At 54.3% G+C, this 26857-nt stretch overlaps 7 non-coding genes across 7 annotated transcripts; all 7 read right to left on the bottom strand.

Annotated features, from left to right (window-relative positions):
* Window positions 1-2533: 2533 nt before the first annotated feature.
* On the bottom strand, window positions 2534-2605 carry TRNAM-CAU (transfer RNA methionine (anticodon CAU)). Its single transcript has one exon. It is a non-coding gene; the product is annotated as a tRNA-Met (tRNA).
* A 2257-nt stretch (window positions 2606-4862) lies between these two features.
* On the bottom strand, window positions 4863-4934 carry TRNAM-CAU (transfer RNA methionine (anticodon CAU)). Its single transcript has one exon. It is a non-coding gene; the product is annotated as a tRNA-Met (tRNA).
* Window positions 4935-5022: 88 nt separating this feature from the next.
* TRNAM-CAU (transfer RNA methionine (anticodon CAU)) lies at window positions 5023-5094 on the bottom strand. Its single transcript has one exon. It is a non-coding gene; the product is annotated as a tRNA-Met (tRNA).
* Window positions 5095-14542: 9448 nt separating this feature from the next.
* TRNAM-CAU (transfer RNA methionine (anticodon CAU)) lies at window positions 14543-14614 on the bottom strand. The gene has a single exon. It is a non-coding gene; the product is annotated as a tRNA-Met (tRNA).
* Window positions 14615-16862: 2248 nt separating this feature from the next.
* Window positions 16863-16934, bottom strand: TRNAM-CAU (transfer RNA methionine (anticodon CAU)). Its single transcript has one exon. It is a non-coding gene; the product is annotated as a tRNA-Met (tRNA).
* A 5373-nt stretch (window positions 16935-22307) lies between these two features.
* On the bottom strand, window positions 22308-22379 carry TRNAM-CAU (transfer RNA methionine (anticodon CAU)). The gene has a single exon. It is a non-coding gene; the product is annotated as a tRNA-Met (tRNA).
* Window positions 22380-24557: 2178 nt separating this feature from the next.
* TRNAM-CAU (transfer RNA methionine (anticodon CAU)) lies at window positions 24558-24629 on the bottom strand. The gene has a single exon. It is a non-coding gene; the product is annotated as a tRNA-Met (tRNA).
* Between the last annotated feature and the right edge of the window lie 2228 nt (window positions 24630-26857).

The raw sequence follows: 26857 nt of genomic DNA, 5'->3' as shown, positions 1-26857 counted from the left end.
AATCAGGCGTTTAGCGACCGCATGGAATAACTCACCAGTGTACGTATTTGCAATGGCTTAGTAGACTCTGCATAAACCGATAGAATTCAGAAGCCTATTCCTAACGTTTTATCTGCGTTCTACAGACATTGAGGACACCGCGAAAGTAGATTGTAGAGCGATGTGTTTCATCGTAATTTGAGAATAAAAAATTGATTGCAGATCGAGTGGTCAGCAATGTGTATTAATATCGCCAAGCCATGTTTGCTTGGAAATTTTAAGCATTCAGTCAGAATCAATTGGTGACACAATCCATATAACGTGGTTTTTTTAGCATGCGCGCTCGCAAGTCTTCGCAACAAAAACCTCGACACCAGGCGTTGCAGGCTCCAAAGTCCGTGGATCAACACTTGAATCGGTCAGTAACAAAAGTTATGTGACGTAATTTTGAGCATGCGTACTCGCAAATCTTACTTTAAAAGACCCCGATGCCAGACGCTGCAGTCTCCATAGGCCGCGCAGCGTCGGTTCCACAGCTGACACTGAGCCGTGGCTAACGGGTGGACGAAGATGATGACGCTTCTGAAAGCATAGCCGGATCCTGGGGGGAGGGGGGCACGGGTCATGGCCCCCCCAAAAACTATGAGAGCATGTTTTGCCTCCCCAAAGCATTCCCAGAACTTCATAAAAGTTTCGTTTACTTACCACATGTTTTAACTTTAACTGTCTTAACTGTTTTGTTTTAACTTTTGTTTAAAATTCAAAAGCATTTCGGTGCTTAAATAGTGTCCCTACTAGGTACTCTCGAGAGGCACCATGCACTGGACCTCGGTTCCCACACCAGCCAGCTGACGACGAACGGTTGTCCCCCTCCCCCCTCCTCCCCCCAAAACTCCAGGCTAGATCCGCTCCTGTCTGAAATAAGTACCTTTGAACGATTCAGTACACGAAATCTTACATCTGCAAGGCAGTCTGGCCGCCTATTTCACGTGTGCGGTTTTAAGACTGATGATAAGGACGGATTGGCCCTTAAAGCACCGCGAAGTGGTGCTGGAATCTGGTGGTGGAACTAGAAGAGTGAAGGCAGATTCTCTATTTTTCGTGTTTTTGTAGCTAGTAATCTGTCCAGAAGACAGATTAACACGGTGCCCTCCGTCTGTTGGCATTTGCAGTGGCCGACGCCGTTCGGTTTTACGGAAGCTGCAACCCAGATCATCGCTGTCCTTGCTCTGCAGGTTGCGGGCGGGCATGTTCAAAACTTTTGATGCACTTTTTTCATCAATCCACTTTGAAAAAATAAACGTTCATAGGCAAACATGGGATCGCCATGTTTGTGTTTTTTTAATTCATTCCGACCTACTCTACTAAACAATAATGAGACCTCTACTTCATTTAACAATAATGAGGCCCCTTATTTCCTTCCGGGCAGGGGCCCCTTGAGTAGAACACCAAAGGCACGTTCCCAGTCCAGGTCAAGAGCTGAAGGGTCACTCCGTCCCATCGCGAAGCGTCTTCTGACTGCCATTTTAGGGTCATGGGGCGGGATCTCCCGGTCGATCCGGAAGCAATTGGAAGGATATATAATATCACACTGTTCCCCTCCCTGACACGGGAGGCCTTCTGACCCGCGCAGTTGGTCCCGGATCAGCACAGGAGCCCTCATTGACTCAACAACATCCCTGATCGCCAAGGGTGGTCCAATAATTGTCACACAGGCTCCAGTGCCCTGTTTTTCCGTTTTTCTCAGAGATATGAGGAATCCCTGAAAGTAGATTGGAGATGAAAAGGAGTCCTAAACTTGTATTAACATGGACAATCCATGTTCGTGTTAAAACGTTCAAGATTCAGTCAGAATTGATTACTGATAAAAAGCAATGCAGGATGGATTGGACGTAAGCGCTCGCAAGTGATAGCAACAACAGCCTGAACGCACGGTGTTGCAGTCTCCATAGGCCGCTTGGTGTCGTCCCGCGGCCGTGGCACTGAACGATGACCAATAAGCAAACGAAAAAGATGACGCATCTTGAGGACCATGGCTGGTGAACTAGGTAAATCGGCATGTATATTTAAATGTGGTGCAAGTGTAAACTAAACACAACCTTCCATCTGAAAAGTGTAAGGGGGGGGGGGGCGGTAGTTGACACTGCTGGCCCCTCTGCCCCCCCCCCCCCTGTTCCTACGCCCATGACTTAGGGTTGTCTAAGCTGCGCCGCAAGAGGTCAGTTAACAGGTGAGTGCTCGTGGTTCGAACGTAGGAAACAAGAGCTGTCTCGTTTTGTGACGAGATGTTTTCAGCCGCGTGTTGACGTCACGAAACTAACCTAACGATACATTGCATTAGTGCCTGTATGGCTATTCTGCACTCTATTGGCTATTGCGTGTCTGCCCCAGCACGCCACTGAGGCCCCTGCTTCAGCGGCGGCCGGTCGACCCATCACCCGAGCGGCAGGCGTCCCGCAGGCGGCGCGGCCGGCCGCCGGCTCCCAGCTGCGTCCGCCGCCGAATTTGAATTTGAATTTGAATTTGAAACGAACGTGACTACACTCAGAAAAGCTAGCAGAGCGTGGTTTCGATCCACGGACCTCTGGGTTATGGGCCCAGCACGCTTCCACTGCGCCACTCTGCTGGGTCATCCGCACGTATGAACAGATGATTTGCCCGTCGTCGTTCGTTAACTCCAAATGCGGCGCCTCACCTGGCGCACCGGTGACCTTCGGCACAGCTAATGAGAGCACAGGCACAGGCTCCGCGGCGACAGGCTCCGCCTGCGCGCAGGCTGACGCCGCCTGGCGGGCGGCAGGCGGCAGTGACAAGGCCGGCGCCGGCGGCGGACGCAGCTGGGAGCCGGCGGCCGGCCGCGCCGCATGCGGGCTGGCTGCCGCTCGGGTGCTGGGTTGACCGGCCGCCGCTGCAGCAGGGGCCACAATGGAGTGCTGGGGCAGCGCCACAATAGCCAATGGAGTGCAGAATAGCCATACAGGCACTAATGCAACATATCGCTAGGTTAGTTCCGTGACGTCACCACGCGGCTAAAAACATCTCGTCAAAAAACGACGCAGCTCTAGTTTCTTTCTCCCACTCTGAGCACCCACTTTTTTACTGACCTTTTGCGGCGCAGCTTAGACGACCCTAAGTGTTATTGAATAAGGTATGAATGACGTATACTAATAAAACAACAACGTTTTCGTCGACGTCAAAGAGATTATCACACGACCTCCACCACAGCCACCAAATCAAGGTGATGTCATCAAACACGCTCCGGCATTACGCGGACTCCTTGGGGATCTACGACGCGACGGCAGATAGGTCGTAACGAACGGGCTCGCGAGAAGCGAGTCATGACCAGGCTGTACTACTGTGGGGGGGGGGGGGGCAAGCGAGTAGTGGGCTCAGCTGGCGCCGTGGCTGATGACGTCACCTTTATTCGGTGGCTTTAGCGGAGAGTGTGTGATCTCTCTGGTAATGCCTCGTAAGTTCCTAAACAAAGAGAACTGGAACAGACCGGTAGAATTTGGATAGGGGTTCGTGTTTGCCAGGGTTTGGCGGATCTTCGACAATGGATATCGGCGTCAAACTTCAGCGACACGTGTCAGGCATGTTTATTACTGTACATACGCTACCTGGGATAAACAACGATGTTCAAGATGCTGAAAGGAAACCAGGGGATAGACATGCTGAGACGTGGTGGTAGTTTTGTCGGTTGGCGTCCACGCCATTCTGGTGCCATGCGCTCCCCCGCCCCCCTCCTCCCCAGCCAGTGCATTCCACCAGATCAACCCGGACAATACCGTGCATTTATCACTATGTAAACGTGTGATGCTTGTTGACATTTGGTCATCGTCAGATTCAGTGAACAAGACCATTTTCGGATTTTTCATGTCTTGAATCACCTACAGGCGTAAACAAGACCGAGCCATCAGCTGGCACAGCGTCTGGCAAACGCTCGGCGATTGATTCAGGAGCTCACTACTCACCAGTTGGGGTAAGGTGCACCCGGGCCTCCCCATACACATTGTCCGCTTGGAACTGTCGTAGTTATTGGTAAAATCCATAACTATCCTGTCATCGGCGTGCGCAGACTGCAGTGCCTTACGCACCTGGGTGTTACACTTTGAACCTCACGATTCCTGGTGTTGATTTCCTGCCATGCAACTCCCTCTATGCGACATGGACGTCATGTACGCAACGTGCCCACTTCGCCAGTCGGTCTCACTCGAAGCATCGTGCCGATGAAGCCTAAAGAATTGGGGGAGAAGCAAAAGCAGAATTCACGTGGTTTCTTGCCGCGCAAAGCTTGCGACCAGTATTAATTTTCGCTTCGATTGGGAGAGGGGGTCGCAGTTGACCCTTGACCCCCAGCCAACCGTCAAAGCCGCTGCCTCAGTCGTCCTCGGAGACCGCGCCGCTGGCGGATCGGCCGTCGCCCTCGCTGTCGGTGCCGCCGTCCGAGCCGGTGCCGCTGCCGGTCTCCTCCACCGCTGGTGCCTCCTCCTCCTCCTCCGAGGACTCGCCGGCGTCCGAGGACTGGCTGCACCAGCCGGTCTCAGAGTCATCGGTGGTGGCGCGCCGGACGGGCGGCGCGTGCGGCGCCCGCGGCCGACTCCCGGCGCCGCGAGGGCCGTGCTGCCAGGGCGACGAGGTCAGACGACGGCGGCGGGACCGGGACAGTGAGCCGGTGGAAAGCGCCTGCTTTCGAGATGCCACGAGTAGCGGAGAACCTTTTTATTGTTAGTTTTGCCATGTCCTTCTGCATATGGAACAAGCAGTCTTGCATGGGAAGTCAAATGGACACTCCGTGTGGTTTTTATGCCTCTCGTGCCTGAGTTCCGTATAGGACGTGTGGCTTGAAATAAAGTGGCGCACAAGACGCCGCCCACAAGACGTAGCAGAGCGTGGTTTCGATCCACGGACCTCTGGGTTATGGGCCCAGCACGCTTCCACTGCGCCACTCTGCTGGCGGATATCCACGGAACTACACAAACGTCGCCTGAAAACAACAACCGTTTTCAAAGGTGAAACGTATGCGACTACACCCAGAAAATCTAGCAGAGCGTGGTTTCGATCCACGGACCTCTGGGTTATGGGCCCAGCACGCTTCCACTGCGCCACTCTGCTGAGCACCTGCGCGAATGAACAGATGATTTGTCCGCTTGTGCAGATAATTTGTCGAATTATCTTGTCGCGAATCATCTCGTCTCGTGCGTATAAGCGTTATTGGATGACATGGCAATATCGTATACTCATTCAATACGTGTTGGTCGACGTCTGAGAGATAACCACACGACCTCCACCACAGCCACCAAATAAATATTGTCATCGCACACCTCAGGCATTACGCCGACTTCTGTGGGACCTACGACGCGACGGCAGAAGGATCGTAACGAACGGGCTCGCAAGCGGCGAGTCGTGACCGGGCTGTACGACTGTGGGGGAGCAGCAGCGGCAAGCGCGTAGTGGGCTGAGCTGGCGCCGTGGTTGATGACGTCACCTTTATTCGGTGGCTTTAGCGGAGAGCGTGTGATCTCTCTGGTAATACCTCGGAGGTTCCTAAACGGAGAGAACTGGGACAGACCTGTAGAATTTGGATGAGGGGGGGGGGGGGGGGTTGCTGGGGTTTGGCGGATCGACGATGATGGATCTCGGCGTCAAACTTCAGCGAGACGTGTCAGATATGTTTATTACTGCACATACGCTACCTGGGATAAACAACGATATTCAAGATGCTGAAAGGAAACGAATGGATACACATGCTGAGATTTGGCGGTAGTTTTGCCGGTTGGCGTCCACGTCATTCTGACGCCATGCGCTCCCCCCCCCCCCCTCCCCCCAGCCAGTGCATTCCGCCAGATCAACCCGGACAGTACTGTGCATTTATCGCCATGTAAACGCGTGATGTTTGCTGACGTTTAATCATCGTCAAATGCAGTGAACAAGACGGTTTTGGGATTTGCCATGTCTTGGGTCATCTACAGGCGCTCACACGATCGAGCCAGACAGGAGCTCACTACTCCCGTGTTGGGGTAGGGTGCACGCAGGCCTCCCCATGCACACTGTCCGCTTGGAACTGTCGTAGCTGCTAGTAAAGTCCTCTACTATCCTGTCATCGGCGTGCGCAGACTGCAGTGCCTTACGCACCTGGATGTCACACTTTGAACATCACGATTCCGGGTGTTGATTTCATGCCATCCAACTCCCTCCATGCGACATGGACGTCATGTACGCAACGTGTCCACTTCACCACTCGGTCTCACGCCGCCGCCCGAGCCGGGGCCGCTGCCGGTCTCCGCCGCTGGTGCCTCCTCCTGCTCCGAGGACTCGCCGAGACCCGAGGGCTGGCTGAACCGCGGGACTCGGAGAGTCCTCGGTGGTGGCGCGCTGGACGGGAGGCGCGTGCGGCGCCACGAGGGCCGTGCGAGGGCCTCTGGGTTATGGGCCCCGCAAGCTCCCACCGCTCCACCCTTCTGGCCGGTAACCGCGGATCTATACGAACGTCGCATGATGATAATAATTCTCAAATTTGAAACGAACGTGACTGCACTCAGAAAAGCTAGCAGAGCGTGGTTTCGGTCCACGGACCTATGGGTTATGGGGGATTTGTTTTCGCTAGAATTTGGCGAATCGACGACAGTGGATCTCGGCGTCAAACTTCAGCGAGACGTGTGTTTTGCTGGTTGGCGTCCACGTCATTGTGGTACCATGCGGCCCTCAGGCAGTGCATTCCACTAGATCAACCCGGACAGTACTGCGCATTTATCGCCATGTAAACACGTCATGTTTGTTGACCTTTAGTTATCGTCAAATGCAGTGAACAAGACCGTTTTCTGATTTGTCACGTCTTGGGTCATCTACAGGCGCTAACACGACCGAGCCATCAGCTGGCACGACCAAGCCATCAACTGACTCAGCGTCCCGCAAACACCCGGTGGTTGATTCAGGAGCTCACTACTCACGTGCTGGGGTAGGGTGCTCCCGGGCCTCCCAATACACACTGTCCGCTTGGAACTGTCGTAGCTATTGATCAAATCCTTAACTATCCCGTCATCTGCGTCCGCAGACTGCAGTGCCTTACGCACCTGGACGTCACACTTTGAACCTCACGATTCCGGGTGTTGGTTTCCTGCCATCCAACTCCCTCCGTGCGACATGGACGTCATGTACGCAACGTGCCCACTTCACCGGTCGGTCTCACTCGAACATTGTGCCGATGAAGCTTGGAAAATTGGGGAGAAGCAAAAGCAGAGTTCATCTGGTTTCTTGCCGTGCGAAGCTAGCGCCCAACATTAATTTTCGCTTCGATTGGGGAGGGGGCCGCAGCTGACCTTTCACCCCGAGCCCACCGTCCAAGCCGCTGCCTCAGTCGTTCTCGGAGACCGCGCCGCTGGCGGATCGGCCGTCGCCCTCGCTGCCGGTGCCGCCGTCCGAGCCGACGCCGCTGCCGGTTTCCTCCACCGCTGGTGCCTCCTCCTCCTCCTCCGAGGACTCGCCGGCGTCCGAGGACTGGCTGCAGCGGCTGGTCTCAGAGTCCTCGGTGGTGGCGAGCCGGACGGGCGGCGCGTGCGGAGCCGCGGCCGACTCCCGGCGCCGCGAGGGCCGTGCTGCCAGGGCGACGAGGTCAGACGACGGCGGCGGGACCGGGACAGTCAGCCGGTGGAAAGTACCTGCTTTCGAGATGCCACGAGTAACGGCTAACTTTTTTGTTGTTAGTCTTGGCATGTGCTTCGGCATGTGGAACGAGCAAAAACCTTCAATTGGAAGTCAAATGGACACTCCGTGTGGTTTTTATGCCACTCGTGCCTGAGTTCCGTGTGGGCCTTGTGGCTTGAAAGACAGCGGCGCACAAGACGCTGCTTACAAAACGTAGCAGAGCGTGGTTTCGATCCACGGACCTCTGCATCACGGGCCCAGCACGCTTCAACTGCGCCACTCTGCTGGGTAACATCCTAGTATGAACAGATAATTTGCCCGTCGTTAATTATCTCCAAATGCGGCGCCTCACCTGGCACACCGGTGACCTTCGGCACAGCTAAGGTAAGCACAGGCGGTTCCGCGGCGCCGGGCTCCGCCTGCGCGCAGGCTGACGCCGCCTGGCGGGCGGCAGGCGGCAGTGACAAGGCCGGCGCCGGCGGCGGACGCAGCTGGGAGCCGGCGGCCGGCAGCGCCGCCTGCGGGCCGGCTGGCGCTCGGGTGATGGGTCGACCGGCCGCCGTTGAAGCAGGGGGCACAGTAGCGTGCTGGGGCAGCACCGCAACAGCCAATGGAATGCGAAAATAACCATATAGGCACTAATCCAACGCATCGTTAGGTTGGTTCCGTGACGTCAATACGCGGCTAAAAACATCTCGTCACAAAGCGATCCAGCTCTTGTTTCCTACGTTCGAACCCCAAGCACTCATCTATTAACTGACCCTTTGCGGCGCAGTTTAGACAAGCCTACGGCATGGGTGTAGGGACAGGGGGGCCAGGGGGCCATGTCCCCCTACAGTACTAACGGCCCCCCCCCCCCCACACACACACTTTTCAGATGGTAGGCTGTGTTTAGCTTACTTCTGCACCACATTTAAATATACATGCCGATTTACCTAGTTCACCAGCCATCTTCCTCAAGCTGCATTATCTTTTTCCTTTGTTTATTGGCCATCGCTCACTACCACGGCCACAGGCCGACACCGAGCCGCCTATGGAGACTGCAACGCCTGGTGTTCAGGCTGTTGTTGCTATGTCTTGCGAGCGCGTACGTTCAAAACCATATTGCATTGTGTTTTATCAGTAATCAATTCTGAATGAATCTTAGACGTTTTAAGACGAACATGGATTGGTCATGTTTATACAAGTTGAGGAACCCATTTTATCTCCAATCTGCGTTCAGGGATTCCTCAATATCTCCGAGTGTGTGACAATTATTGGACCACCTTTGGCGATCAAGGATGTTGTTGCGTCAATGGGGGCTCCTGTGCTAATCCGGGGCCAACCACGCGGGTCAAAAGGCCTGCTGTCAGGGAGGGGAACAGTGTGATATGATATATCCTTCCAATGGCCTCCGGATCGACCGGGAGATCCCGCCCCATGACGCTAGAATGACAGCCAGAAGACGCTTCGCGATGGGACGGAGTGGCCCGGGAGTGGCGGAGCTGTTCACCCGAACTGGTAATGTGCCTGTGATGTTCTACTCAAGGGGCGCCCTGCCCGGAAGGAATTAAGGGGCCTCATTATTGTTAAGTGGGGTAGAGGTCTCGTTATTGTTTAATAGAAATGAATTTAGCGAATTGAAAAAAAAAACAAACATGGCTTGGCGATATTAATACACATTGTTGACCACTCGATCTGCAATCAAAATTTTCATTCTCAAATTTCGATCATACACATCGCCCTACAATCTACATTCGCGGTGTCCTCAATATCTGAAACACGTAGATAAAACGTTATTAAAAAGCTTCTGAATTCTATCGGTTTAGAAAGAGTCTACTGAGCCATTGCAAGTACGTACACTGGTATTTTATTCCATGCGGCAGTTAAAGGCCTGATTTCTGCAGTTTATTGACCTTAAAACGCGCTCGAGTGGGGGGGGGGGAGCAAATTGGCTCGCCCCCAAAGGTTTTTCCAGAATGGTTTCCCAACGGCGCGGCGCAGCCGCGCTATGTTTTGCATACCTTTAGATAATTCAATAGCGGTTCGTTTGACATCAAAAATTTAGATGTACTTTGTAAGGCCGCGTCAGACGAAGCCATGCATCTCTTGCTTTCTCAGGCAACACAAATATTGAATGAGCAAGTTACGTTGACCTAAGGTCAGATATAAAGGTTAGACCAAGGTCAAAACCAACTTGTTTTATTACTTTAGAGCTTGCTGTATGGGATGTTTCTGGTGCTCATTTCGAATTTATTGACAGCAGGAACCGCATCATGCATCTTCCATGGGCTTGATAGACTCAGTGGTAATCTTTCTCGCTTATTCAAATGCAAAACTCCGAGCTGTCTTACATGGTTTTGGCCACCATGACCTTCAAAAGGTCAAACAAGGCTACTGATCTTACCTGAACATGTGATGTTTTGCTTTATAGCAGCTGTCTATGTTCTGGGACACTTTGGGGACCAGCCTGGAACTTAATCTTGTTTGACCTTATTTCACCCGAAAGTCATGACCTAGGAACCTCAAACTTGGCCCTAAGTGAGTTCACGTGCAGGTCAACACGCCCGGTGAATTTGGTGTTTCTAGCTCTCCTAGTTACCGAGATCTCAGAGGGGCGGGTCAAATTGACCCCCACCCGAGAGAAGGGTATCTAGCAGGCCACTCGGGCGCGTGTTAAACATGTGGACAGAATTGATTTCACGGCAGCCTCTCGTTTCCGCTCTGGTCACAACGTAAAAATAACAATGAAATAAAGAAAATGGTGTCCCTCGTTAACAAGTAGACTATACCCGGATATATTTTTTGTGGGGGGGGGCATCATAAAGGGGCTTTTGTTAACCCTGTGTTCCTCTTGGCAATGCTCTGGGTACCCCATGCCTGCACACAAAAGCAGATCAAGTCATCTACGTTGAATGACGGGCAATTTAATGTCTGTTGGGGCAATTCAAACCTAAAGTAGGCAGCTCCCCGGCGGGATTTTTCTGGGATGGTGTGGTGTAAGGGAAGATAATTCGGAAAAACGTACTGTTGCAGGTGTCTAACACATGTTTTACATCCAATTAGTAGCAATGTTGATCCAGAAACGTGCAACAAAGAAGCCATACAATCATTTAGCGGTCAGTCATTCGGAGAGAGCCGGGCCAGCAAAGAGGCAACCGACGGCGGACGGGAGCAGGGCTCATACAGGAAATATATGACAGAAGGGCCTTCATTCTGTGGCCTGGTTTCAAAAGAAGAACCTCAAGTTCTATGGCTCTGGTCACATGGTTTTTGGCAGTTTCAACCTTCCGAATTAGTTTCCGCATAAAATGCCGCGACAAGTCTTATCTCCTGAAAAGCAGCCAGCGAAATAAAGGCGTATGCAAAATCTGTTGTGCTGTGAGCCATCGATTTACTTTCAAAATTTTCACCAGCCTATGCTCAGGCCATATTTTGGCATCTCCTTTGTTGAGACAGATGGCTCCTAAATGACCCAAAATGCCTACCCGCTCGTGGAATTTCGGCTCACCAAGAAAGACAACGTTGAAATGGACGAATAACCTTGAGAAGCTGGATAGCCCTATTTCCCGAGTGACATAGATGAGTCGGGTAGGCCGGAGTGTGTACCAGTGAGAAAAAAAACTCTGGATGCATATCTAGAATAGCAGTCATTACATTTAAATAGAGTGATAACGTTCATTTCTACTACCCCGCCCCCCCCCCCCCCCCCGCCTCGGTCATCGGGCTTGTTTTCCCGAAAAAAAGTTCCTGCAGTACGCCCTGAGCTCGGCCCCCACTTTTTGAAACGTTCCTACGTCTATATATATATGCCCTAAGTTTTATCAAATAAGATAGGAATGTCATGCACTCATCAGATACGTCTTGGTCGACGTCAGAGAGATTACCACATGATCTCCACCATAGCCAAAAAATAAAGGCGATGTCATCAAACATGCTCAGGTATTACGTGGACTTCTGGGGTACCTACGCCGCCACGACAGATGGGTCGCGACGAACGAGCTCGCAAGCAGCGAGTCGTGACCAGGCTGTACCAATGTAGGGGAACAGCGGCGGCATGTGCGTAATGCGGCTCAGCTGACGCCGTGGTTGATGACGTCACATTTATTCGGTGGCTTTAGCGGAGGGTGCGTGATCTCTCTGGTCATTCCTGGGAAGTTCCTCGACAGAGAGAACTGGGACAAACCAGTAAAATGTCGGTGGGGGGTTTGTCTCCGCTACGGTTTGGCGAGTCCACGACAATGAATCTCGGCGTAAAACTTCAGCGATTCGTGTCAGATATGTTTATTACTGCACATGCGCTACCTGGGATACACGACGATACTCAAGATGCTGAAAGAAAACGAGGGAATAGACATGCTGAGATTTGACGGTTGTTTTCTTGCACGACGGCGGCGGGACCTGGACAGTCAGCCGGTGGAAAGTGCCTGCTTTCGAGATGCCACGAGTAGTGGCTAACTTTTTTGTTGTTAGTTTTGGCATGTGCTTCTGCATGTGGAACAAGCAGTCTTCAATGGGAAGTCAAATGGAAACTCAGTGTGGTTTTTATGCCGTTCGTGCCTGAGTTCCGTGTAGGACGTGTGGCTTGAAATAAAGTGGCGCACAAGACGCTGCCCACAAGGCGTAGCAGAGCGCGGTTTCGATCCACGGACCTCTGGGTTATGGGCCCAGCACGCTTCCACTGCGCCACTCTGCTGAGCACCTGTGCGAATGAACAGATAATTTGTCCGCATTTGCAGATAATTTGTCGAATTATCTGCAAATGCAGCGCCTCACCTGGCACACCGGTGACCTTCGGAACAGCTAAGGAGAGCACAGGCGGCTCCGCGGCGCCATGCTCCGCCTGCGCGCAGGCTGACGCCGCCTGGCGGGCGGCAGGCGGCAGTGACAAGGCCGGCGCTGGCGGCGGACGCAGCTGGAAGCCGGCGGCCGGCCCCGCCGCCTGCGGGCCGGCCGCCGCTGAAGCAGGGGCCACAGTGACGTGCAGGGGCAGCACCATAATAGTCAATGGAGTACAAAAGTAGCCATGCAGGCACTTGTTCAACGCATCATTAGGTAAGCTCTGTGACCCCACCACGCGGCCAAAAACATCTCTTCAAAAAACGCACAGTTCTAGTTTCTTCCTCCAACTCCGAGCACTCACCTGTTTAATGACCTTTTGCGACGCAGCTTAGACGACCCGAAGTGTTTTTGGATAATGTATGAATGGCGTATGCTCATCAAAAAACGACGTCTTGGTCAACGTCAGAGAGATTACCACACGACCTCTACCACAGCCACCAAATAAAGGTGATGTCATCAAACATGCTCAGGCATTATGCGGACTTCTGGGGTAGCTAAGACGCGACCGCAGATGGGTTGTAACGAACGGGCTGGGAAGCAGCAAGTCGTGACCAGGCTCTACGACTGTGGGGGAGCAGCGGGGGCATGTGCGTAATGCGGCTCAGCTGGTGCTGTGGTTGATGATGTCATCTTTGTTTGGTGGCTCTGGCGGAGGGCGCGTGTTGGTCTCTCTGGTCATTCCTAGGAAGTTCTTCGACGGCGAGAACTCGGACAGACCCGTAAAATTAGGGTGGGAGGGGGGGGGGGGTCGTCTCCGCTACGGTTTGGCGACTCAACGACAATGGATCTCGACTTCAAACTTCAGCGAGACGTGTCAGGTATGTTTATTACTGCACATACATTACCTGGGATAAACGGCGATGTTCAAGACGCTGAAAGGAAACGAGGGATAGACGTGCTGAGATTCGGTGGTAGTTTTGTCGGTTGGCGTTCACGTCATTCTGGGGTCATGCGCCCCCCCCCTTGCCAGGCAGTGCATTCAACCAGATCAACACGGACAATGCTGTGCATATATGACCATGTAAACGCGTCACGACTGTTGACGTTTAGTACTCGTCAAATGCAGTGAACAGGGTCGTTTTCGGATCTGTCACTTCATGGGTCATCTACAGGCGCTGGCACGACCGATTCATCTACGACACAGCGTCCAGCAAACAGCCGGTGGTTGATTCAGGAGCTCACTACGCACATGTTGGGGTAGGGTACACCCTGGCCTCTTCATACACGCTGTCCGCTTGGAACTGTCGTAGTTATTGGTAAAATCCTCAACTATCCCGTAATCGGCGTGCGCAAACTGCGGTGCCTTACGCACCTGAACGTCACACTTTGAACCTCACGATTCCGGGTGTTGATTTACTGTCATCCAACTCCCTCCATGCGACATGGACGTCATGCACGCAACGTGCTCATTTCACCAGTCGGTCTCACTTGAAGCATAGTGCCGATGAAGGCTGGAGAATTGGGAGAGAAGCAAAAGCAGAGTTCAGCTGGTTTCTTGCCATGCCAAGCTAGCGACCAACATTATTTTTCCCTCCGATTGGGGAGGAGGCCGCAGCTGACCTTTCACCCCCAGCCCACCGTCCAAGCCGCTGCCTCAGTCGTCCTTGGAGACCGCGACGCTGGCGGACCGACCGTCGCCCTCGCTGCCGGTGCCGCCGTCCGAGCCGACGCCGCTGCCAGTCTCCTCCACCGCTGGTGCCTCCTCCTCCTCCTCCGAAGACTCGCCGGCGTCCGAGGACTGGCTGCACCAGCCGGTCTCAGAGTCCTCGGTGGTGGCTCGCCGGACGGGCGGCGCGTGCGGCGCTGCGGCCGACTCCCGGCGCCGCGAGGGCCGTGCTGCCAGGGCGACGAGGTCACACGACGGCGGTGGGACCCGGGCATTCAGCCGATGGAAAGTGCCTGCTTTCGAGATGCCACGAGTAGCGCATAACTTTTTCATTGTTAGTTTTGACACGTACTTCTGCATGTTGAAGGAGCGCAGCCTTGAATAGGAAGTCAAATGGACACTCCGTGCGGTTTTCGTGCCACTCGTGCCTGAGTTCCGTGTGGGGCGTGTGGCTTGAGACAAAGTGGCGCAATAGACGCTGCCCATAAAACGTAGCAGAGCGTGGTTTCGATCCACGGACCTCTGGGTTATGGGCCCAGCACGCTTCCACTGCGCCACTCTGCTGAGCACTTGCGCGGATGAACAAATAATTCACCCGTCGTTAATTGCCTCCAAATGCGGCGCCTCACCTGGCACACCGGTGACCTTCGGCACAGCCAAGGAGAGCACAGACGGCTCCGCGGCGCCAGGCTCCGCCTGAGCGCAGGCTGACGCCGCCTGGCGGGCGGCAGGCGGCAGTGACAAGGCCGGCGCCGCCGGCGGACGCAGCTGGGAGCCGGCGGCCGTCCGCACCGCCTGCGGGCCGGCCGCCTCTCCGGTGATGGGTCGACCGGCCACCGCTGAAGCAGGGGCCACAGTGGCGTGCTGGGGCAGCGCCATAATAGCCAATAGATTGCAGAATAGCCATACAGACACTAATCCAACGCATCGTTAGCTTAGTTCCGTGACGCCATCACGCGGTCAAAAACATCTCGTCACAAAACGAGGTCCCTCTTGTCTCCTACGTTCAAACTCCGAGCACTCGCCTGTTTACTGACATTTTGCGTCGCAGCTTAGACATCCCTAAGTGTTATTGGATAAGATGGGAATGTGGTATACTCATCCAATACGTGTTGGTCGACGTCAGAGAGATCATCACACGATCTTCACCACAGCCACCAAATAAATGTGATGTCATCAAATACGCTCCGGCATTACTCGGACTTCTGGGGGACCTACGACGCGACGGCAGATAGATCGCAACGAACGGGCTCGCAAGCAGCGAGTCGTGACCAGGCTGTACGACTGTGGGGGAACAGCGACGACAAGCGGGTAATGGGCTCAGCTGGCGCCGTGGTCGATGACGTCACCTTTGTTCGGTGACTTTAGCGGAGAGCGTGTGATATCTCTGGTAATATCTCGGAAATTCCTATACAGAGAAAACTGGAACAGACCCGTAGAATTTGGATGGGGGTTCTTCTCCGCTACAGTTTGGCGGATCTACGACAATGGATCTCGGAGTAAAACTTCAGCGAGACGCATCAGGCATGTTTATTACTGCACATACGCTACCTGGGATACACAACAATATGCAAGATGCTGAAAGGAAACGAGGGGATAGACATGCTGAAATATGGCGGTAGTTTTGTCGGTTGGCATCCACATCATTCTGGTGCCATGCGCCCCCGCCCCCCCCCCCTTGCCAGCCAGTGCATTCCACTAGATCAACCCGGACAATACTGTACATTTATCGCCATGTAAGCGCGGGATGTTTGTTGACGTTTAGTCATCGTCAAATGCAGTGAACAAGGTCGTTTTCGGATTTGTCACGTGATAAGTCATCTACAGGCGCTGGCACGACCGAGCCATCAACTGACACAGCGTCCCGCAAACACTCGGCGATTGTTTCAGGAGCTCACTACTCACGTGTTGGGGCAATGTCCACCCGGGCCTCTCCATACACATTGTCCGCTTGGAACTGTCATAGCTATTGGTAAAATCCTGTACTATCCTGTCATCTGCGTGCGCAGACTGCAGTGCCTTGCGCACCTTGATGTCGCACTTTGAACCTCAAGATTCCGGGTGTTGATTTCCTGCCATGCAACTCCTTCCATGCGACATGGGCGTCATGTACGGAACGTGCTCACTTCACCCGTCGGTCTCGCTCGAAGCATAGTGCCGATGAAGCCTAGAGAATTGCGGGGAGAAGCAAAAGCAGAGTTCATCTGGTTTTTTGCCATGCGAAGCTAGCGACCAACATTAATTTTCGCTCCGATTAAGGTAGGGGGCCGCAGCTGACCTTTCACCCCCAGCCCACCGTCAAAGCCGCTCCTTCAGTCATCCTCGGAGACCGCGCCGCTGGCGGACCGGCCGTCGCCCTCGCTGTCGGTGCCGCCGTCCGAGCCGACGCCGCTTCCGGTCTCCTCCACCGCTGGTGCCTCCTCCTCCTCCTCCGAAGACTCGCCTGCGTCCGAGGACTGGCTGCACCAGCTGGTCTCAGAGTCCTCGGTGGTGTCTCGCCGGACAGGCGGCACGTGCGGCGCCGCGGCCGACTCCCGGCGCCGCGAGGGCCGTGCTGCCAGGGCGAAGAGGTCAGACGACGGCGGCGGGACCTGGACAGTCAGCCGGTGGAGCGCCTGCTTTCGAGATGCCACGAGTAGCAGAAAACTTTCTTGTTGTTAGTTTTGACATGTCCTTCTGCATGTGGAACAAGCAGCCTTTAATGGGAAGTCAAATGGACACTCCGTGTGGTTTTTATGCCACTCGTGCCTGGGTTCCGTGTAGGACGTGTGGCTTGAAATAAAGTGGCGCACAGGACGCTGGCCACAAGACGTAGCAGAGCGTGGTTTCGATCCACGGACCTCTGGGTTATGGGCCCAGCACGCTTCCACTGCGCCACTCTGCTGGCGGATAGCCACGGAACTACACAAACGTCGCCTGATAATAATAACCGTTTTCAAATGTGAAACGTACGCGACTACACCCAGAAAATCTAGCAGAGCGTGGTTTCGATCCACGGACCTCTGGGTTATGGGCCCAGCACGCCTCCATTGAGCCACTCTGCTGAGCACCTGTGCGAATGAACAGATAAATTGTCCGCATTTGCAGATAATTTGTCGAATTATCCCCAAATGCGGCTCCTCACCTGGCACACCGGTGACCTTCGGCACAGCTAAGGAGAGCACAGGCGGCTCCGCGGCGCCGGGCTCCGCCTGCGCGCAGGCTGACGCCGCCTGGCGGGCGGCAGGCGGCAGTGACAAGGCCGGCGCCGGCCTTGTCACTGCCGCTGTCAGAAGCAGGGTCCACAAGGGCGTGCTGGGACAGCACAATAATAATCAACGGAGTACAAAAATAGCCACACAGGCACTTATTCAGAGCATCATTACATTAGTTCCGTGACGTCATCACGCGGCCAAAAACATCTCATGAAAAGACGACACATCTCTAGGTTCTTACTCCAACTCCGAGCATTCACCTGTTAACTGACCTTTTGCGGCGCAGCTTTGACGACCCTAGGTGTTATTGAGCAAGGTATGAATGGCGTATGCTGATCAAAAAACTACATCTTTGTCGACATCAGAGAGATTATCACACGACCTCCACCGCAGCCACCAAATAAAAGTGGTGTCATCATACACGCTCAGGCATTACGCGAACTTCTGGGGTACCTACGACGCGACGGCAGATGGATCGTAACGAACAGGCTCGCGAGCGGCGAGTCGTGACCATGCTGTACCACTGTGGGGGAGCAGCGGCGGCAAGCGCGTAATGGGCTCAGCTGGTGCCGTAGAGCCTGGAAAGTTCTTCGACGGAGACAACTCGGACAGACCCGTAAAATTTAGGTGGGGGGTTCGTCTCTGCTACGGTTTAGCGAAGCGACGACCATGGATCTCGGCGAAAAGTTTGGTTCTGGTTCCATGCGCCCCCCCCCCCCCTTACCAGCCAGTGCATTCCACGAGATCAACCCGGACAATACTGTACTTTTATCGCCATGTAAACGCGTCATGTTTATTGACGTTTAGTCATCGTCAGATGAAGTGAACAAGGTCGTTTTCGGATTTGTCACGTCTTAAGTCATCTACAGGCGCCGGCACGACCGAGCCATCAACTGGCAGCGTCCAGCAAACACTCGGCGATTAATTCAGGAGCTCACTACTCACGTGTTGGGGCAATGTCCACAGGTAAGTATGAAGAAGTAGCCATACAGGCACTTATTCAACGCATCATTACATAAGTTGTGTGGCGCCTTCACGCGGCCAAAATTATCTTGCCAAAAAACGACGCAGCTCTAATTTCTTCCTGCAACTCTGAACACTCACCTGTTTGCTGACCTTTTGCGGCGCAGCTTAAACGACCCTAAGTGTTATTGAATCAGGTACGAATGACGTATGTTCATCAAAAAACGACGTCTTGGTCGACGTCAGAGAGATAACCACACGACCTCTGCCACAGCCACCAACAAAAGGTGGTGGCTTTTTCTTCTTTTTTTTAGAAACGCACTGCCTAGCGTAATCTTTCTCGCTTATTCAAGTGCAAAACTCAGAGCAGTCTTACATGATTTTGGTCACCATGACCTTCACAAGGTCAAACAAGGATACTGGCTTTACCTGAACATGCGACCTTTTGTTTTATAGCAGCTGTCTATGTTCTGGGGCACTTTAGGGACCAGCCTGGAACTTAACATTGTTTGAGCTTATTTCACCCGAAATTCATAACCTGGGAACCTCAAACTTGGACCTAAGTGAGTTCACGTGCAGGTCAACACATCCTGTGAATTTGGTGTTTCTAGCTCTCTTAGTTACCGAGATCTCAGAGGGGCGGTGTCAAATTGACCCCCACCCCAGCGAAGGGTATCTAGCAGGCCACGCGTGCGCGTGTTAAAAATGTAAACAGAATTGATTTCACAGTAGCCTCTGGTTTCTGTTCTGGTTGCAACGTGAAAATAACAATGAAAAGAAGAAAACTGTATCCCTGGCTAACAAGCAAACTATATCCGGGGATAGTTTTTGAGGGTGGGTGGGTCCTCATAAAGGGGGCTTTTGTCAACCATGCGTTCCTCTTAGCAAGGCTCTGGCTACCCCCCTGCCTGCACACAGAAGCAGATCACATCATCCACGTTAAATGACGGATAATTAAATGTCCGTTGAGCCAATTTATACCTAAAGAAGGCAGCTCCCGGCGGAATTTCTCTGGGCTGCTGTGGTGTATGGGAAGATAATTCGGAAAAAGGTATTGTTTCAGGTGTCCAAAACATGTTTTACATCCCAATTACCAGCGATGCTGATCCAGAAACGTGCAACAAACCAGCCATACAATCAGTTAGCGGTCAGTCAATCGGAGACAGCCCGGCCAGGAAAGTGGCCACCGACGGCGGACGGGAGCAGGGCTCAGACAAGGAATATATGACAGAAGGGCATTCATCGTCCGTCTCCACCCCATCCCTCCCCCCCCCCCCCCCCCCGGTCATCGGGCTTGTTTTCCAGAAAAAGTTCCTGGAGTGCGCCCTGTGCTTGCTCCCCCCAACACTTTTTGAAACGTTCTTACGCCTATGCCCAAAGCATTATTGAATAAGATAGGAATGTTATATACTCATCAGATACGTCTTGGTCGACATCAGAGAGATTACCGCAAGACCTCCACCACAGCCACCAAATAAAGGTGATGTCATCAAACACACTCAGGCATTGCACGGACTCCTGGGGGACCTACGACGCGACCGCAGATGGGTCGTAACGAACGGGCTCGCGAGCGGCGTGTCGTGACCAGGCTGTACCACTGTGGGGGAGCAGCCACGGTATGTGCGTAATGGGCTCAGCTGGCGCCGTGGTTGATGACGTCACCTTTGTTCGGTGGCTCTAGCGGAGAGTGTGTGATATCCCTGGTAATACCTCGAAAGTTCCTAAACAGAGAGAACTGGGACAGACCGGTAAAACTTGGATGGGGGGGGGGGGGGGGTTCGTTTTCGCTACGGTTTGGCGAATCGACGACATTGGATCTCGGCGTCAAACTTCAGCGAGACGTGTCAAGTATGTTTATTACTGCACATACGCTACCTGGGACAATCGGCGATATTCAATATACTGACAGGAAACGAGGGGATAGACATGCTGACATTTGGCGGTAGTTTTGTCGGCTAGCGTCCACATCATTCTGGTGTCATGCGTCCTCCCCCCCCCCCCCCCGCCAGTGCATTCCGCCAGATCAGTCCGGACAATACTGTGCATTTATAGCCATGTAAACGCGTCATGTTTGTTGATGTTTAGCCATCGTCAAAATGAAGCAAACAAGGTCGTTTTCGGATTTGTCACGTCTTGGGTCATCTACAGGCGCTGGCAAGGACGAGCCATCAGCTGACACAGCGTCCTGCAAACACCCGGTGGTTGATTCAGGAGCTCACTACTCACGTGTTGGGGTAACGTGCACCCGGGCCTCTCCATACACACTGTCCGCTTGGAACTGCCGTAGCTATTGGCAAAATGCTCATAAAGGGGGCTTTTGTCAACCACGCGTTCCTCTTAGCAAGGCTCTGGCTACCCCCTGCATGCACACAAAAGCAGATCACGTCATCCATGTTAAATGACGGATAATTAAATGCCCGTTGAGCCAATTTATACCTGAAGTAGCCAGTTTCCCGGCGGCATTTTTCTGGGGTGGTAAGGGAAGATAATTCGGAAAAGATACTGTTGTAGGTGTCCAGCACATGTTTTACATTCCATCTAGTAGCAATGCTGATCCAGAAACGTGCAATAAAGCAGCCATACAATCAGTAGGCGGTCAGTCATTCGAAGACCGACCAGGAAAGTGGCCACCGACGGCTGACGGCAGCAGGGTTCAGAGAAGGAAAACCTGACAGACGGGCCTTTATTCTGTGGCTTGGTTTTCAAAGGAGAACCTCCCGTTCTATGGCTCTGGTCACATGGCTTTTGGCAGTTTCAAGCTTTCGAATTTGTTTCCGCCTAAAATGCCGCGACAAGTCTTATCTCCTGAAAAGCAGCCAGCGAAATAAAGGCGTATGCAAAATCTGTTGTGCCGTGAGCCATCAATTTACTTTCAAAATTCTGATGATCTCTCTGGTCATTCCTCGGAAGTTTCTAAGCGTAGAGAACCGGGACAGACCCGTAGAATTTGAGTGGGGCGTTCGTTTCCGCTAGGGTTTGGCGAATCGGCGACAGTGGATCTCGGCGTCAAAGGTCAGCGAGACGTGTCAGGTATGTTTATTACAGCACATACGCTACCTGGGATAAACGGCGATATTCAAGATGCTGAGAGGAAACGAGGGGATAGATGTCGCGTCTTGAGTCATCTACAGGCGCATGGACGACCGAGCCAGAAAGTGACACAGCGTCCCACAACAACACTCGGCGATTAATTCAGGAGCTCACTACTCACGTGTTGGGGCAAGGTGCACGCGGGCATCCCCATACACACTGTCCGCTTGGAACTGTCGTAGCTATTGATAAAATCCTCAACTTTCCTGTCATCTGCGTGCGCAGACCGCAGTGCCTGCACCTGGATGTCACACTTTGAACCTCACGATTCCGGGTGTTGGCTTCCTGCCATCCAACTCCTTCCATGCGACATGGGAGTCATGTACGCAACGTGCCCACTTCACCATTCGGTTCCATTCGAAGCATTGTGCTGATGGAACCCAGGGAATTGGGGGAGAAGCAAAAACAGAGTTCACCTGGTTTCTTGCCGTGCGAGGCCACGCGACCAACATTAATTTTCGCTCCGATTGGGGAGGGGGCCGCAGCTAACCTTTCACCCCCAGCCCACCGTCCAAGACGCTGCCTCAGTCGTCCTCGGAGACCGCGCCGCTGGCGGACCGGCCGTCGCCCTCGCTGCCCGTGCCGCCGTCCGAGCCGACGCCGCTGCCGGTCTCCTCCACCGCTGGTGCCTCCTCCTCCTCCTCCGAGGACTCGCCGACGTCCGAGGACTGGCTGCACCAGCTGGTCTCAGAGTCCTCGGTGGTGGCTCGCCGGACGGGCGGCGCGTGCGGCGCCGCGAGGGCCGTGCTGCCAGGGCGACGAGGTCAGACGACGGCGGTGGGACCTGGACAGTCAGCCGGTGGAAAGTGCCTGCTTTCGAGATGACACGAGTAGCGGAGAACCTTTTTGTTGTTAGTTTTGGCATGCGCTTCTGCATGTGGAACGAGCAAAGACATGAATGGGAAGACAAATGGACACTCCGTGTGGTTTTTTATGGCACTCGTGCCTGAGTTCCGTGTGGGACATGTGGCTTGAAACAAAGTGGTGCACAAGACGCAGCCCACAAGACCTAGCAGAGCGTGGTTTCGATCCACGGACCTCTGGGTTATGGGCCCAGCACGCTTCCACTGCGCCACTCTGCTGGGTGACCTGTACGCATGAACAGATAATTTGTCCGACGTTAATTATCTCCAAATGCGGCGCCTCACCTGGCACACCGGTGACCTTCGGCACAGCTAAGGAGAGCACAGGCGGCTCCGCGGCGCCAGGCTCCGCCTGCGCGCAGGCTGACGCCGCCTGGCGGGCGGCAGGCGGCAGTGACAAGGCCGGCGCCGGCGGCGGACGCAGCTGGGAGCCGGCGGCCGGCTGCGCTGCCTACAGGCCGGCTGCCGCTCGGGTGATTGGTCGGCCGGCCGCCGCTGAAGCAGGGGCCACAGTAGCGTGCTGGGGCAGCACAACAATAGTCAATGGAGTACAAAAGTAGCCATACAGGCACCTATTCAACGCATCATTACATTCGTTCCGTGACGCCATCACGCGGCCAAAAACATCTCATCAAAAGACGACGCATCTCTAGGTTCTTACTCTATCTCCGAGCACTCACCTGTTAAATGGTATTTTGCAGGGCAGCTTAGACGACACTAAGTGTTTCTAAATAAGATATGAACGTCGTATACTCATCAAATACGACGTCTTGGTCGCCTTCAGAGAGATTACCACACGACCTTCACCACAGCCACCAAGCAAACGTGAATGCAACGAGTCGTGACCGGGCTATACGACGGTGGGGGAGTAGCGGCGCCATGTGCGTAATGGGCCCAGCAGGCGCTGTGGTTGATGACGTCACCTTTGTTCGGTGGATTTAGCGGAGAGCGTGTGATCTCTCTGGTAATACCTCGGAAGTTCCTAAACAGGGAGAACTGGAACAGACCCGTAGAAGGTGGATGGGAATCGCCTCCGCTAGGGTTTGGGGAATCGACGGCAGTGGATGTCGGCGTAAAACTTCAGCGAGACGTGCCAGGTATCTTTATTATTGCACATACGCTACCTGGGATAAACGATATTCAAAATGCTGAAAGGAAACGAGGGGATCGAGATGCTGGGATCTGGCGGTAGTTTTGTTGGTTCGCGTCCACGTCATTGCGGTACCATGCGCCCCCCCCGCCCCCCCCCCCCCCCAGGCAGTGCATTCCACTAGATCAACCCGAACAATACTGTGCCTTTATCGCCATGTAAACGCGTGGTGTTTGTTGGCGTTTAGTCATGGTCAAATGCAGTAAACAAGGTCGTTTTCGGATCTGTCACTTCATGGGTCATCTACAGGCACTGGCACGACTGAGCCATCAGCTGACACAGCGTCCAGCAAACACTCGGTGGTTGATCAGGAGCTCACTACCCACGTGTTGGGGTCAGGTGTATCCGGACCCCCCCCCCCCCCCCCCCATACACACTGTCCGCTTGGAACTGTCGTAGTTATTGATAGCATCCTCAACTATCCTGTCATCTGCGTGCGCAGACTGTAGTGCCTCACGCGCCTGGATGTCACACTTTGAACCTCACTAGTCCGGGTGTTGGCTTCCCGCCATCCAACTCCCTCCATGCGACATGGGCGTCATGTACGCAACGTGCTCACTTCACCAGTCGGTCTCTCTCGAAGCATAGTGCCGATGAAGCCTAGAGAATTGGGGGAGAAGCAAAAGCAGAGTTCATCTGGTTTCTTGCTGTGAGAAGCTAGCGACCTCTATTAATTTTCGCCCCGACTGGGGGAGGGGCAGCAGCTGACCCTCGACCCCGAGCCCACCGTCCAAGCCACTGCCTCAGTCGTCCTCGGAGACCGCGCCGCTGGCGGACCGGCCGTCGCCCTCGCTGCCGGTGCCGCCGTCCGAGCCGACGCCGCTGCCGGTCTCCTCCACCGCTGGTGCCTCCTCCTCCTCCTCCGAGGACTCGCCGGCGTCCGAGGACTGGCTGCACCAGCTGGTCTCAGAGTCCTCGGTGGTGGCTCGCCGGACGGGCGGCGCGTGCGGCGGCGCCGCCGACTCCCGGCGCCGCGAGGGCCGTGCTATCAGGGTGAGGAGGTCAGACGACGGCGGTGGGACCTGGACAGTCAGCCGGTAGAAAGCGCCTGCTTTCGAGATGTCACGAGTAGCGGATAACTTTTTTGTTGTTAGTTTTGGCATGTGCTTCTGCACGTAGAACGAGCGAAGCCTTGAATGGAAAGTCAAATGGACACTCCGTGTGGTTTTTATGCCACTCGTGCCTGAGTTCCGTGTGGGACGTGTACCTTGAAGCAAAGTGACGCACAAGACGCTGCCCACAAAACGTAGCAGAGCGTGGTTTCGATCCACGGACCTCTGGGTTATGGGCCCAGCACGCTTCCACTGCGCCACTCTGCTAGCGGATAACAATGGAACTGCACAAACGTCGCCTGATAATTATAACCGTTTTCAAAGGTGAAACGTAAGCGACTACACCCAGAAAAAAACTAGCAGAGCGAGGTTTCGATCCACGGACCTCTGGGTTATGTGCACAGCACGCTTGCACTGCGCCACTCTGCTGGGTGACCAGCACGCATGAACAGATAATTTGCCCGTCGTTAGTTATCTTCAAATGCGGCATCTCACCTGGCACACCGGTGACCTTCGGTACAGCTAAGGAGAGCACAGGCGGCTCCGCGGCGCCAGGCTCCGCCTGCGCGCAGGCTGACGCCGCCTGCGCGCAGGCTGACGCCGCCTGGCGGGCGGCAGGCGGCAGTGACAAGGCCGGCGCCGGCGGCGGACGCAGCTGGGAGCCGGCGGCCGGCTGCGCCGCCTGCGGGCCGGCTGCCGCTCGGTTGATTAGTCGACCGGCCGCCGCTGAAGCAGGGGCCACAGTGTAGACAATCCTAGCCATTAGTGAATAAGGTATGAATGCTCTTGCAGACATCCGAGGCAAGCAGTCGGAAACCGCCACCATAATCACGCCGCAAGGCTCTAGACTGAACAGAGGGCTAGCGCCAGCGAACCAGGGGCGCTCTTGGCGTTGGCGAGGATGACCACGTGAGCAGGAAGTAACGGGAAAAAAACACATTTCGGATCACCTCTCAGACAGACCTGCCACCCGACCCACTCGGCTTACCTCCGAACACCAGGCGTCGTGCACAAACGGCGGTCTTCACCGTCGCGACCACGCAGCCAGCGTCTCCGTGTGCACGCCGACTGAGGTGCGGAGCCGGTGGTGCAGCGGTGCGCGCGCCCGCCATGCTCGCTAAATAAAGCGAAGTCCGCAGACTGTGTCGCTGCCGGTGCACCGGAAGTAACAAGTGCAGCGCTTCTCCCCATACTCCGACCATGCGCAACGTACTTGGTTTGGTGCGGACGTAGAGAACATGCCATTTGAGCCTGACACATTACATGAGCGTGCAGAAGTTCCTTCGTTGGCTGAAGCTTCCAAGGTGATCATTTTGAAATGTTTCGGGACGCAGGAAACCGAAGCACATATGACGAAAGATCGGGGGACTTTAGAGGCTGGGGTGTCAGGTCCGCTTAGATTTAAAACTTTCCGTCGTCCTGAAATGCACATTTGAGATCTAAAGTTTTGAAGCCCTGTGCTCTGGGGAAAGTCCGCTACGTATGCACACAATATGCCCTGTTGTAGTTTTTATATTCTCTTTTTGTCCTCATGACCCTCATGAAAGGTAAAAGCAAACGAAACAAAATAGTTCGATTTTCCGACGTGTCGTACAAGTCGCTTAGTCACTATTCAGCCAATTCGGCGCCTACCGAACATCTCGCAGCATTCCCGTGCTTCGCACTCCAACACCGTCGACAGGAACGGCTCCAGACGCCACGGGTAGTCCTCGACGTCGCTTTGCTCAGCGCACCCTCGCCTGTGCGCCCGTACGGGGGCGTTAGATTGCACCAGCATGCACCCCGCTCCAACAGCCAGCTCGTGCGCGGGCGACCTGCTGTGCCAGAACAGGACCGTCGTGACGTCGCCAGGACGTACATTGTTTGTCGGATCATTGCCAGGGGCTTCTGCGAACATCTGCGGCATTGTCTTCGTAAACCAGAAGCTGTCGAGGTTCACGTGCACTTTCGGCTTCGCTACCAACCATTTGTAACCGAATGCATCGGTAAGGATCCCCCGGCAGCGTGTTCACGCAATCCCCACGTTGAAATTAGCTCACCACTCGCTTCTGCATTATCGTATTTCGCGCAAATTGGCCTAATTTGTATCTCCTCTCTGCAGCTTGGTAGAAGGTCTTCGTTTGATATTCACTCCCAAAAATCGGCGTTCATCCAGTTTCCCGTTTCATTATCCCCTAGAGCTTGTTAAGCTTCCCTAGAAATGCCATTTTCACTCGTTTCAGGCGTCCACCTGACAACCTCTTTCACAGCATCCACTCCCAAGCACGCTCCCTCTCAGCTGCTTCACTCCACTCGGGAGCGTCCGACCACTCATCACCATTCGCGAGCTTATCCCATTGCGGTGTTCCACGGTGTCATCGCGATGTCATCGCGGTGTCATTATGCCCCACCTTAGCCACGGATCACTTCTCTTCCAGGTTTTAGCAATAGCCCCTCCTCCCCCCGCGTCCCCTCCTCTCTCCGCAGCCCCCCCCCCCCCTCCCCTTCTCCTTCTG

The sequence above is a fragment of the Pollicipes pollicipes genome, unplaced genomic scaffold, assembly GCF_011947565.3.
Source record: "Pollicipes pollicipes isolate AB1234 unplaced genomic scaffold, Ppol_2.1 Scaffold_4219;HRSCAF=4965_pilon_pilon_pilon, whole genome shotgun sequence".
In the NCBI taxonomy this organism is placed as follows: Eukaryota; Metazoa; Arthropoda; class Thecostraca; order Pollicipedomorpha; family Pollicipedidae; genus Pollicipes; species Pollicipes pollicipes.
This window is presented reverse-complemented; position numbering and strand designations above follow the sequence as displayed.